The following is a 14,038-nucleotide window of genomic DNA, read 5'->3' on the forward strand; positions in this document are numbered from 1 at the left end:
ACAGATTGGTTAACATGCAGTAGCTAAGTTATGAGAGGCTGTGTTTCTGGAAGGTGTCTGTTCTGTTGTGTATTTCTTACAGTTTTCCTCATTAGAAGTAATGACACAGAACTGTCATGTCATTCTTTGTGTCTGCCGCCAGAAATGAGCGCTCAAATATGCATTATTTTTAGGGAAAAAATTCTATTTAAAAATTCTAGATTTGGGACCTCCCTGGTGGCACAGAGGGTTAAAGCACAGCACTAAGAAGCTAAAGCCACTTCAGCATGAGTTTGATACCCATCCCAGAGGTAATCCACATGGTGTGGCAGACCTCTCCTTACCCGCCCACTGCTCCCCTCAGCTGTGTACTTCATCAGTCAGCCTGTTCTGGTCCCCATTCTGTCTCTGGTGAATCCTTTCACTGTCCCTGAACCTCTGGCATGTACCCCAGCTCTGAATGCATAAATAAACAAAATCTTAAAAAATATATAAAAAATTCTAGATTTACCCTTACATTGTGGCAAATTAACAACGATAGAAACTAGTCATTTAAGTCACATGCAATCAACAATACAGTGGGTTATTGGATAGTGGGTGGTTGGTTAATATTTTGCATTATCACCTGTTCTCCTACTGTTTTTCATTTTTCTCCACACATGAATGTGAGCACAGAGGAAGTTGGTTACAGAATTTTTTTTTTAAAGATTTATTTATTTATACATACAGAACTGGGATACAGGCCAGAGGTTCAGGGTGGTGAGAGGATTCACCAGAGACAGAGTGGGGAACAGAACAGGCAGATCTACGAAGTACACTGCTGAGGGGAGCAGCGGGCGGGTCAGGAGAGGTCTGCCACGCCATATGGGTCACCTCCAGGGCAGGCGGGAATCGAACTCATGCGGAAGCGGCTTTAGATTCTCAGTTCTGTGCTTTACCCCGCTGCGCCATCAGGGAGGGCCTGGCTTTAGCTTCTTAGTGCTGTGCTTTAACCCGCTGCACCACCAGGGAGGGCCCTGGTTACAGAATTTTAAAAATATATGTTTTTAGTTCATATATCCTCATGCAGGTTATCTGTGCACAGAAAAGTGACTTGAAAAATGTTATGCCAGAATAGGATGCACTACCCCAAAAAAAAAAAAAATCAGCCACACCACTGTAAACACAAGAGGAAACTTTATGCAAGCTCAAGCTGGGCCCAACTGCACACCAGAGGCACCTGGATGGTAGGAAGGGCCCAGAACAAAGGGAAGAACAGATTATATAGTCCCTTTTTGGCACACAGGCCTCAGGACAAAGGGGCAGCTAGTGATTGGCTTGGCTGACCTTTACATGGATTCCTAAATATGGTGAGGTTGGTTTTGGCCATGGCGTTTGGCCCCCCTACACCTTATCTATACAGGAAGGCACAAGAATGCATGTTCCACCCAGGGGGGAGTAGAAGTTTCCCCTGGAATGGCAGTTTTAAGAACATGGCGCTGATTATATTCTTCAAAAATAACTTAAAGAAGAATGATTCCCTAGACCTGAGATTTACCTAGACCTGAAACAAATTGGAAGAGAGGGGAATATATAGATTGTGTGGTAAGAAGGGTCCTCCACTGTCCTAGTGGTAGCAACATTATATTAGGCAACAAGATTAAACAGAGCTATTGCTGGTCTTTCTGTGCAGATGGGGTTAAAAGTACCTGACAGACATTGTCTGTGGGAACATTTGCCTGAAGTGGCAGAATTCTGAAGATCCTATTAAAGCTTGAGGTATGTATGATAAAGGGATATGGGTATTCTGGTGGTAGATGTGGAATCATGATGGACATCTAAAGAGGTGTGAATCTATTCCTCTGAATAATAGACAGTGCTCTAAATCAATGTTATCTCATTGGGGCTGGAATTTGGTAAAGGCTACATTCCTCTGAATAATATACAGTGCTCTAAATCAATGTTATCTAATTGGGGGTTGGAATTTGGTAAAGGCTACATTCAATAGCAAACAATTAAAAACATGATGCCTGCTTCTTCTTGACCTGCTGACTCTTGTTAGTAATTAAGAACCTGGAGTCATTGCTTAGAGTGGAGAAAGGAACCCCCAAGAAGGATGGAACTATATTTTGCTTACGCTAGTTGGAAAGGGGATTCCATCTCAGAAAGTCACTTGATGAAAGCATAGATAAGGTCATGAACATTTTTCAGCCAGAGCTTATGAGCTGAAAGTCAAACCCTAATACTGAAGTTTTTCTTATGAGTTTCTTTTTTTCTTTTCTTTTTCATCTGAAAGACTCTCTATTGTATTGTTCATTGGCTTGTTAGTCCTATAAAGAATCACCTATATTTTCAGGTGAGTAATTCTTTTTAAAGGCATCACTGTTTTATATACTACATATGATTATTTTGAAGTGGAATTATAAGGCCACACAGAATGAAATCTCCTTAAAAATACCAATGAAAATAGCAGTAAACCCCAAAATTACTGTGAGTAACTCCTTTTGTAGCAACAAGAATGCCCGCCTTCAACTCCTGTCATCTTTCTTCATCTCTCTGCGCCTTCACATCGGTATCTCAATTCATATGTGTACTGCAACTTGGCTGGGAATAAGAGACAACAATACAAACCATGGAGTTCATGAAGATAAAATTTATGAAGATAAAATTTAGGGTGTTCCAATCTCAAAAATTCCAGGAAGAGTATTATGTTGATAATGATTGAAAGTAGGAAGCAATGATTTTGAATCATCTGCTTTGCGTTCTCAAGGACAAACAAGATATCATAAGCACTGAAATGAATGCGAAGTTGACATAATAAAGATACTATGAGATACAGAGAAAACAGATTGGTTAACATGCAGTAGCTAAGTTATGAAAGAGTCTTTTTCTTGCATGATAACTGAACCCTTTCAGATGTAAAACAATCAAGAGAAATGAAATGAGTATTTTGATTAATATAAAGTTAATATTAACTCTGGTGAGAGAAAAATGAGAGACAAATATGGGTATTATTTCATGCCCATAAGACACCACTTTCAGTAAGGAAATTTTGAGTCACTTCCCTAATTCTAGGGTGGAAGAGCAAAGAAAAGAAAGAAACCGCATCTCCCATGTGTCAATGATTTTTTGATAGCTTAGCTTAGCCCAAGATAAAAATGTAGACAATCTGTTGTTGTCCATCAAAATAGTGAATGTTTTCCCCTCCTGATGAGGATGATTACAAGGTGGGTAAGAGAACATAGAAGAAGCTCTACTGGAAAACTTCAAACATTCTTCAACTTCTTTTCTTAACCCAGTGGGTTTAACCATTAAACTGTTATACAAGAGGTGTGGTTGCCTGCATTTGGAGTATGTCTCTTCCATTAATATTTATCAAAGGATGTAATTTGTTTAAATTTTAAATTCCCTTGCAAGTTAAAACCAGACTTATTAAAATGTAAAAGCATTAAGTTATGAGATCCAGTTCACTTTGCTTTAAAACTTAAAGTTGAAAGAAACAAAATTTCCAAAATTTTCTTATTCAAATCTCACTGCACAATGTCAATAATGGGGGCTCCTGATAACAGCTGGAGTTGTTCATTTTATAATCTTTCACTTCAACGAATATAGTTCCTGCACAACTATTAGTGTAACACCAAATAACTAAGTGGCTCATAATTTTGAAATTTATCACAGCCCTGGCTCTGCACATATGACATGTAAGCAAATAAACAGCCCTTAGCCCCTAATGTCTTCTTCAGGCAAAATTTGTTCCTACATAGTGGTACTTACTGCTGCCCCCCCCAAAAAAAAAAAAAAAACTATCAATCAACCATAGTGGTGTTCAAGTGAAGGAGGCAGAGAGAGAGCACACTCTTAGTTTATCATAGCAGAATATTGTCAGTAAAGATTAGAAATCTCAAGTCCAATACTAATGAAAACAAACTCAATCAGAAAAATCCCCACACCAAATACTTAACGGTGGTGTTGTATGTTCATCTTCTATGGAGAAGGGAAAATTGATATATGCCTGTAGTTTTCTCCTGTCTCAAAAGGTGATATTAGAGTCACAGCTATTTTCTTTGTGTCAGGCACTTTGCTTTCTAATAATCTGTGTTTTCATGGACTCTTTGAGGGAGGAGATCTTAATTATTCCAGATTTTAAAGATTTATTTATTTATGCATATAAGAACTAGCATACAGGCCAGAGGCATGGAAAGGGGGTAAGAGGGTTCACCAGAGACAGAGTGGGGAGTGGAATTGGCAGATCTACTGAAATACACTGCTTGGAGGAGCAGCAGGACAGGAGAGGTATGTCATGCCATGTGTGTCATGTATCTGGCCAGAAATTGAACTTGTGCTGTAGTGACTGTGAATAGCTTCATAGTGCTGTGCTTTAACCCATTGTGCCACCAAGTAGGACCCAGTTATTCCCATTTTCAGATGAATAAATAGGAAACTATGTCTAAAGTCAGAACAAAACATGAGAGGAACTTGAAATGTTTAATTCTTTAAGTTTCAGACTTAAAGAAACAGAAAGCATAACTATATGTGGTATAAATGGTACAGACATTTAATCCTCTCAGGTTACAAATATTCTTGAGGTAGGTATGTTGATTTCATTGTGATTTGTGTTGTGACTCAACTTAGGTCATTAAAAAGCAAACTCTTTAAATATCTAAAACAGCAACCTCAACAGATTGACTATTCTTAGATTCATTCCTTCATTGTCAATGCCATGATCATTAAATTCACTCAACGGAGCTTGCAAGAACACAGAACATTTCTCTTTGCTGTCTTTCTTTTAATACATGGACCAAGTTTCAAGAAGCTCCATGGGGGATGGCTGGCAAAACCATCACTGGTAAAGAGAACAATGAAGATCAATTTGGGGTCAGAATTTATCCATCAGAGTTGGGATGTTTGCCCAACAACAACAGCAAAAATTGACTTTCCTGTGAAAGGATGTCGGGAAATTCCTATAGAGAAGACTAGCAGTGTCTGCAATGTGTATTAATATCCAAGAAATTTCAACAGTATGCCAACATTAGCATTTTGTGCATATATCAACTTTTGCATATGAATGATAGCAAAATAGTGACTAAAAAAGTTTCAATATCTGAAAACCATTGATAATATATTGATCTGAATGGTAGAATATATTTAAAATTAGGTTCTATACCTTTAGATGAACACAACTCATAGTTGTGTCCAATTATAAAAACACCACTAGTTTTTTATTGTTTATTTTTATTTTTTAATATTTACTTATATATGTATATTTTACATCATTTTTCATTCTTGTGCAATGTGTGCGCTTATATGCTTTCTCCTCTGGTGTATTCTCTATAAAATTTCCACCACTAATTCATCTGTGAACCATCACTATAGTCCCTTCCCTTCCCTGTTTTGAAACTCTCCCTTGCTGAATGTCTCTGATTTATAGTCACCTGTTAATTTTGTTTATTAATTAATTATTATTGTTATATTTTCTTGATATTTCTTGAATATTAAAAAAATTAAAAATACTTGTGCTTTTATTACAAGCAGGGACAACTGTAAGTTGTGTTCATCTAATGGCATCAATAATAATTTTAAATATATTCTGCCATTCAGATCAATATATTATCAATGGCTTTCAGATAGTATTTTTTGATTATGGAATAGTATTCCATTGTATGTATATACCGCATCTTCTGGATGCAATAAACAGTTTGGGGACACTTCAGTTTTTTCCATATCTTACCTATTTTAAATAAGACTGCAATAAACATAGGGGTGTAAGTACCCTTTTGAATTAATGGTCTTGTGTGTCTTTTGGGTATATCCTAGGAATGGAATTGCTGGGTCACATGCTATCTTTTTTAGTAGTTTGAGGAACCTCCACATAGCTTTCCACAGTGGTTGGGCCAGTTTGTATTCCCATCATAAGTAAGGAGAGTTCCTTTACTCCACATCCTTGCCAACATTTGTTGTTGTTTTAAAGATTTATTTATTTGTACATACAGAACTGGGGTACAGACCAGAGGCTCAGGGGCGGTGAGAGGCTTCACAGAGACAGAGTGGGGAGCAGAGCAGGCAGATCTATGAAGCACACTGCTGAGGGGAGCAGCGGGGGGGTCAGGAGAGGTCTGCCATGCCATGTGGTCACCTCCGGGGCAGGCGGGAATTGAACTCATGCGGAAGTGGCTTTAGCTTCTCAGTGCAGTGCTTTAACCCGCTGCACCACCAGGGAGGGCAGTTATTGTTGTTTTTTAATATGTGCCCTTCTTACTGTTCTAAGGTGGTGTATCTTTGAAATACACTACTATTTAACTAGATATTTAATTATCAGAGATGATGTGTAAGAGAAAACAAATATATAATTTTTAAATCCTGTGGTTCTGTCCTGATACTCATCGTTAATGGCAAATAAATTCAAATTAATGATGACAGTTTAATGATCCAGATGACTATATAAACTATATAATGATGAGGAACTGAGGAGATCTACAGATTTAAATTTGGGGGGTGGGGAACACTGTTTCCAGGAAAGCAGAACCAAGAGTTCTAAATATGCACTACTTCCTGAGTTAACCAGGGGGGCAGAATTGTGATTAAATGAGAAGATAATATTTCACACCTCCCACTTATCTTGCCATGTAGGACACTTTGGGCATGACACTAAAGAACACAGTAACAGAGTAACAGCACTATCTTACAGGGTTACCCAAAGACTATGAAAGATAGTGTAAAGAACATACTCACTGAAGGGAAAAGTAAGTATTAAAAGTATGACAACTAATACAAATATAAAACACCTCTGACTAAACATAATACCAGGCAGTATCAGTATTTGCTAACAGCAGTCTTTAGTAGGTTTTTATAGCTTTCTGAGTTTGCTTTCCCAATTATAAGCTGAGCTAAATGATTTTGTTCTCTAGAAATGTTGTGGGGGTTACATAAAAATAACTTTTTTACCAAGTATTCATCATCCATCCATACATTCATCTATCTATGCATCCACTAAGCAAACAAAGAGCATTAAAAAAAATGTGCTTTGAGGGCCCTCCCTGGTGGCACAGCGGGTTAAAGCACAGCACTGAGAAGCTAAAGCCTCTTCCGCATGAGTTCAATTCCCGCCTGCCCCGGAGGTGACCACATGGTGTGGCAGACCTCTCCTGACCCGCTCGCTGCTCCCCTCAGCAGTGTATTTCATTGATCTACCTGTTCTGTTCCCCACTCTGTCTCTGGTGAAGCCTCTCACTGCCCCTGAGCCTCTGGCCTGTACCCCAGTTCTGTATGTACAAATAAGTAAATCTTTTTGTAAAAAAAAAATGTGTTTTGTGTTATTTTTCTGAGTATAGGAAGTCAAAATCTGTGTATCAGAACATTATCATTATCATCATTGTTACCACCATCCCATTAGTGACATTTTAAATTAAATTAATTTTTAAATAAGTTGATGTGTTTATATATATATATTTTTAAAAGATTTGTTTATTTGTGCATACAGAACTGGGGTGTAGGCCAGAGGCTCAGGGGCGGTGAGAGACTTCACCAGAGACAGAGTGGGAAACAGAACAGCTAGATCAATGAAGTACACTGCTGAGGGGAGCAGCGGGCGGGTCAGGAGAGGTCTGCCACACCATGTGGTCACCTCCGGGGCAGGCGGGAATCGAACTCATGCGGAAGAGGCTTTAGATTCTCAGTGCTGTGCTTTAACCCACTGTGCCACCAGGGAAGGCCATGTTTATATTTTTAAAGTTATATTTATTGAGGCAATTTGATTTATAACAGTGTATATCTTAGGGGTATATGTTTACAACTCTATGATTGTCTGTTATTTCTCCACACCCACCACCAAAACACCAATGATACTCCATGAAAACACCTTCTCGGCTTTGTTCCCACCCCACCACCTTCCCCTTCTAGTAGCCTTACTCATAGTTCAATGTGCTTTTCCACCTCCTGTTTCCATCCCTGCTTCAACCTCTCTGGATACCACAGATCTACAACCAACTTTCAAGATTTTTTTTTTGTCTAATGACATTTCTTTTAAGATGAGAAAAAAATTTTAAATATATATACATATATATAAGTAAATATATAAGTGTCTGTATGCATTAAATGATAAGAACCTTGAACCTCTGAACTGGTGGGGATATTTGATGATCTTTGTTCGAAATCACTCTATGTATAGTGTATGAAATTCATTGGAATACCTTAAAAGGAAAGTGATGCTTCAGACAAAGGTCACACGAATCATAAAAAAAAGTAGTACAGCCATAGACCATTAATCCATTGTCTTAACTAGAAAAGTGAGACAAAATCTACAAATTTCCCAGTTTACCAGAGAAAATAGAGATCTTGAATGCAAAAGAACTTCCAAATCCTTGTGTTGTACTATGAATGCCGAATCCACATCTTAATTCATGAGACTGAAAAGTTAATTTGTGATAAGGCTATCTTGAAAAGCTTACTAAAATGAAGATAAACAATATCCTTTAGATATAGAACTGTGTGATTTTCACTCAGGCATTTGCAAGGCCATATTGAAAGGGAAACACAGGGGGTTGATATTTAGAGTAAGTGTATCTAAAAGACACTCGTGAACACACTGGTGCCCAAATGGGTAATTTCAGGTGGCTGGTGGAGTCCTCAAACTTCAATTATTTTCTTGAATATGTTGAATGAAGATATCATGACAAGATTTAGGATCTTGTCTTAAAAAGCTGGATCTGAAAACTCAGGATGGTGGCAGATGTGCCTGCAGGCATCTTGTAAAGGAGATCCACATAACAGAGACATTGTTTTCCAGTTCAGAGAACATTGAAGACTTTTGGTACCCTTGTGGAGTAAGGCTACCCTTAGTACACTTAGGAGGAAGAAAGTTAGTAAATTGAAGGTTAGTGAAGGTAAATTGCCAGGTAAGTGGAGGAACTAGAATACACAACAGATGAGGATTACTTTACTATATCACAAGACTCAGATCCAACAAGAAAAAAGTCATACTTTCAAGGGTTGTAGTGTAGAAAAGAAATTAAGCTTTTGATTTAATCTTTATAACTTTGTTGGGGGGAGGGAGCTGAGGATTGAAAAAGTGGGTAAATGTTATAGGGAGAAATTGCAATTTGTAAATAATAAGTAACTTTAAATGTCAGCTGTCAGAAGATGAGCAAATGGAGACTTGGATGGGTCCTTGGGAGGATGTTACCAGTACCAGTGCACATCTTACTTCAACGCAGACCCTCTGCTTTCTTCTTTAAATATTTGACAAGTCATCATCATCACCATCTTTTTGACTGAGGATCCCAATAATGGAAATCATTACTTTTTTGTGATTAAGATAATTTAGAAGATCTGCAGAGTTTACTTTGCATATTGATTTAGTAGGTGAGAACTGGAAGCTCACAAATGCCATATGCAAATGTGTTCCAAATGAGCTCTAAATATGGACTTGGAGCTAATTGTTCTGGCTCTTATTTTAGTGGGGATGAAGCACTGGCTAAACATGTTTCAAGGATATGTTAGCATCAGAACCAGGGAAATGAACAGTAATATATATGTAATTTTGGAAAGGAGGACATTCTGTCTGAAACTGCTGGGAGAAAAGGGAATGTTGAATGAACTACATTTAGCAGAACTGTGAAAATAGTGTTAAGTCACTGAGAACACTGGATTTTCAGGGTCAGTCACATCTAAGAACACAATTTTATTTTTTCAGTATAATGTATAGACAGAAAAATGCACAAATTCTAAGAGTACAATTAAGTGAGTTACCACAAAGTAAACACATGAGAAATCACCATCCAGGTTAAAAAAAAAAAAGTGCAGATATCCTCCCTTATGTTATCATAAATCAGTTTTGCCAGTTTTTAACCTTTCTATAAATATACTCACACATTACTTTTTTTGTGTGTCTGGCTTCTTTTTTTAACTAATACTGTTTGTGAACTTCAACCATGCTTTGTATGTAGCATAACTGCTTCATTCATTTTTATCCTAAGAGCACCCAAATGTGCCACCTTTTTTATAGTCCATCTAAACATGATACTTTTTTATAGTACACTTTATTTTTGATTGGCATTTAGGATGTTCGCAGATTTAAGCAATTATACATATTGCTAATGTGAGCATTCTTATAACTTTCTTGGTACACACACATTGCTGGTTCATGAGATATGTGTATGTTCAGCTTTAGAAGTAAAGGTACTAATTTTCTTACTTTTCCATTCCACATCCTCTGCAATACTTGATATTGTGAATCTTTCTAATTTCAGCTGTCTTGTTTACAGTCTGCTATCCCCTTATAATTTTTATTTGCGTCCCCCACATCACTCTCAATATGATTAACGTTTCATGTGTTCATTGTGAACTTTTTGCAAATTGTCTGCTCATGTATTTTTGTGTATACTAGTACTAAAGTTATTTTAGTACTGTCTTATTTATTACATATTTAATACAACTGCTTTTTCAATTAGATGAAGTACAAATCCATGATTTGACCCTTTACTCTCTTACAATATCTCCATTAGCCAAAATATCTTACTTTAATGTAGTTCAACTTGTCAGTATTTTTTTAAAGATGTGTTTACTTATGCATACAAAACTGGGGTACAAGCCAGAGGCATGGGGAGAGTGAGAGGATTCACCAGAGACAGAGTAGGGAGCAGAATTGACAGATTGACTGAAATATACTACTGAGGGGAGCAGAGGGTGGGTCAGGAAAGGTCTGCCACACCATGTGGGTCACCATCCTGGCCAGGAATCAAACTTGTGCTGCAGTGGCTGTGGATAGTTTCATAGTGCTGTACTTTCACCCTTTGTGCCACAAGGGAGGACCTCAACTTGTCCACATACTGGGTTTTATATATTAAAAACCTTGCTGTGTTCCAGGGACTTTAAGACATTGCCTGTTATCTGGTAGAAGATTTAATTATCTTTTGCATTTAGATAAATACTATATATGGAAATTATTTTTATGGATAGTAGGAATGTGTAGAATCAAGATTAATGTTTCTGCCATTTGAATATTTAATTGTCCAGTTCCATTTATTGAAAAGATTATTTCCCACTGTTCTGTATTGCTACAATTTTTAGCACTTTTTAAAAAGATTTATTTATTTATTTAGACATACAGAACTAGGGTACAGGCCAGAGGTGCAAGGGCGATGAGAGGATTCACCAAAGACAGAGTGGGGAGCAGAACAGGCAGATCAATGAAGTACACTGCTGAGGGGAACAGCAGGCCGGTCAGGAGAGGTCTGCCACACCATGTGGTCACCTCCGGGGCAGGGATCGAACTCATGCTGTAGTGGCTTTAGCTTCTTAGTGCTGATCCTAAACCCATGAGCCACCAGGGAGGGCTCAATTTTTAGCATTTCTAACTCACTTCTCTATACATTACTATGTGAATTGTAATATAACTGTAGTATTTATAAAATAGTGTGGCACAAAGAGATGGTGAGTTAGAATTGCTTGAGGAACTTTTTATTTTGGTATTCACAGTATATCTCTACAGCTGTGTGCAGTGTTTTTTGAAGGTAGGGTAAAGTGAGAGTGTAGATAAATATATTCCCCTCCCCTGCTAATCTAATACAAACTCTGATTTTAAAAAGCTTCTCTCTTAACGCTAATTAGCAACTTAGAGTTTCATATCCTAGTCAGTGTTAAATATAAATGATAGTGCTAAGCAACAAAATGCATCATAAAAGTAGTAGCTCTAAGACCTTAAAGCAGCACAGAAAAATTCAGTAAATTTCCACACCAAAATGAAGTGCTATATATGTAGCCAGTTGCCCCAAACATCGGAAAATTTATCTTCTTTTTTATTTTTGTTAATATCACCTTCCAACCCCTTCTTTCTACTGACCTTATTCCCCCATTATTTTTAATACTCACATAGAATTTCCCCTTTATTCTCTACAAAATTCATCTTGAATGATTTGTTTCTTTTAAGTGACTACTTTAGACTAATAGCAGTCATAAAACCTCAATATATATATTTCTTGACAATTGGTCTTACTGGAATTTTGCAAAGTGGACTATTCATCTTTAAGAGATTGGTTGTTTCAGTGCTAATGTATTTGAAATGGTTTTGAGGTTTTGTGGTTGCTGTTGACATCCTGAGGAACCTAAAACACTTTTGTTTCCTTTGCTTAGTGAACCAGCTAGGCCTGGTAAATGCATGCAGATCATGGAACTACCAAAACAACTTACTATTAGAAAATCCTGTTTGGAAGTCAGACAGCTGGCCCATTTTTGCACCTCATCCTGAAAATCTGGCTTTTTAAGGTAAGTGCAGAAAACTTGGGGTTGAGGAGACATGAATGTTAAGTAAGACAAAAAACGATAGCTTGATGAATTTTCCTGTATAGTTTGAATATCTTTAAATGCCGTTGCTGTAAAGACAAGCTTATTTACTCTGATCACAACTCTACTATGAAAAAATTGTTTAATTCTTCCTGTGTAGGACACACTACTTTGATGGCAAAACCTAGTTTATATTGGTGGCTAAATATGGACAAAAAAAAAAATGTTTTTAGAATGTGTCAAAAGGAAAAAAATATATAGCTGAGAACATGGTTGGTATCTTTTGTGAGGGGCTCAGTGTTGCATTTACGTATTATCCAAATGTCTGTCTTTTAAAAAATGTTTTATTTGTAATTTGGTTAGTAAGATTGTCATATGTAGTTTGTAACCATTCTCATAGCATTATGTAAAGAAGAAACCAGTCAATAGAAATTAGGTACTTTGACATTTTTAAGAGATGTACACATATTCCAAATAACGGGTCATAATGATTATTGTAATCCCTCTCATTCTGTTTTGACCATGTGGCAGGAAGTATCTGAAAACAATTTTAAAGATCATGTAACTATTAAGACAAACATATGTTCAAATAATCCCTCTATGCCATTATTTATTTACTTTTTTTTACAAGAATGTTGTGTTTTAAATATGTAGAATGTATATAATACGAAGTAAAGAAAATGTAAGTCAGAAGTACACAACATGAGTTTTAGTTTAATCTTGCTTCTTTAAAAGATACATAATATGCTTTTGAATGGCTCACTTAATTCTCTGGATTTCAACTTTCTACAAAAAAAATGATTTATTAAAGTACTCCAGACTAACAACTCTTTATATTGTGGTTTAGTAGCTTTATACCAATCAAACATTCAGTACTTTGACCAACTTTATAATTGGTCAATAAAAGTAATTAGAAAACCAATGGGTGAAGAATCAAGTGACATGAATTTGAGTCCTCTATCTCCTAGTAATTGACTAGGATCAGACTGAGTCTGTTTTGCTTTTGACTGATTTGAACAATATTTTCTAATGACATTGTAGGCCAAGGACTGAAATTTTTCTATAAAGGATGAGATAGTTAATAGGTAAAAGGTTTTGAAGGACAAAGGGCAAAATTGACAACACACAAGGATTTACATACTTATCTAAAATGTAACAATTTAGAAATCATCAAACCATTTGTAGTACACAAGCTGAATTAAAAGGAGAAGTGAACTTGATTTGACTTAGGGAACTTCTTTGCCAATGCCTGTGCTAGGCAAAGATGTTCAGCAATTATAAAATATAATATGTAGAATACATCAGACATATTCTGATGTGGTATCCAGGGACTTCACAGTCATGTGACTCTTAAGAAGTTTGTCAATGATACTTAAGATGATATATCAATCACCTAAACTTGTACACACAAAAACTGAATGCAAAGAAATGTATGATTTTTTAAAAATATTTATTTATTTATTCATACAGAACTGGGGTACAGACCAGAGATGCAGAGGGTGAGAGAATTCACCAGGGACAGAGTGGGGAGCAGAACAGGCAGATTGATGAAGTACACTGCTGAGGGGAGCAGCGGGCCGGTCAGGAGAGGTCTGCCGCCATGTGGATCTCCTCCAGGGCAGGCGGGGATTGAACTCATGCGGAAGTGAACTTAAGCTTCTTAGTGCTGTGCTTTAACCCGCTTTGCCACCAGGGAGGGCCGAAATATATGATTTTTAATGATGACAAGCATCTATAGTTTTTTCAGATTTTCATTGTGATCTAAAACCCAGACAAGCTAGTTTCTAAAAATGTATCCAAACAT

At 36.9% G+C, this 14,038-nt stretch overlaps 1 protein-coding gene across 2 annotated transcripts in view; it reads left to right on the forward strand.

Annotated features, from left to right (window-relative positions):
• The first annotated feature begins 12,136 nt into the window (after positions 1-12,136).
• GPR141 (G protein-coupled receptor 141) overlaps positions 12,137-14,038 on the forward strand; it is a 35,706-nt gene continuing 33,804 nt past the window's right edge. For both annotated transcript variants that reach the window (XM_004677149.2, XM_012720808.1), the window contains exon 1: positions 12,137-12,216. The gene's annotated coding sequence lies outside the window, so the exon portion shown is untranslated. The remainder of the gene's footprint in view (positions 12,217-14,038) is intronic.

The sequence above is a fragment of the Condylura cristata genome, unplaced genomic scaffold (genome assembly GCF_000260355.1).
Source record: "Condylura cristata isolate star-nosed mole 26May11 unplaced genomic scaffold, ConCri1.0 scaffold00005, whole genome shotgun sequence".
NCBI lineage: Eukaryota > Metazoa > Chordata > Mammalia > Eulipotyphla > Talpidae > Condylura > Condylura cristata.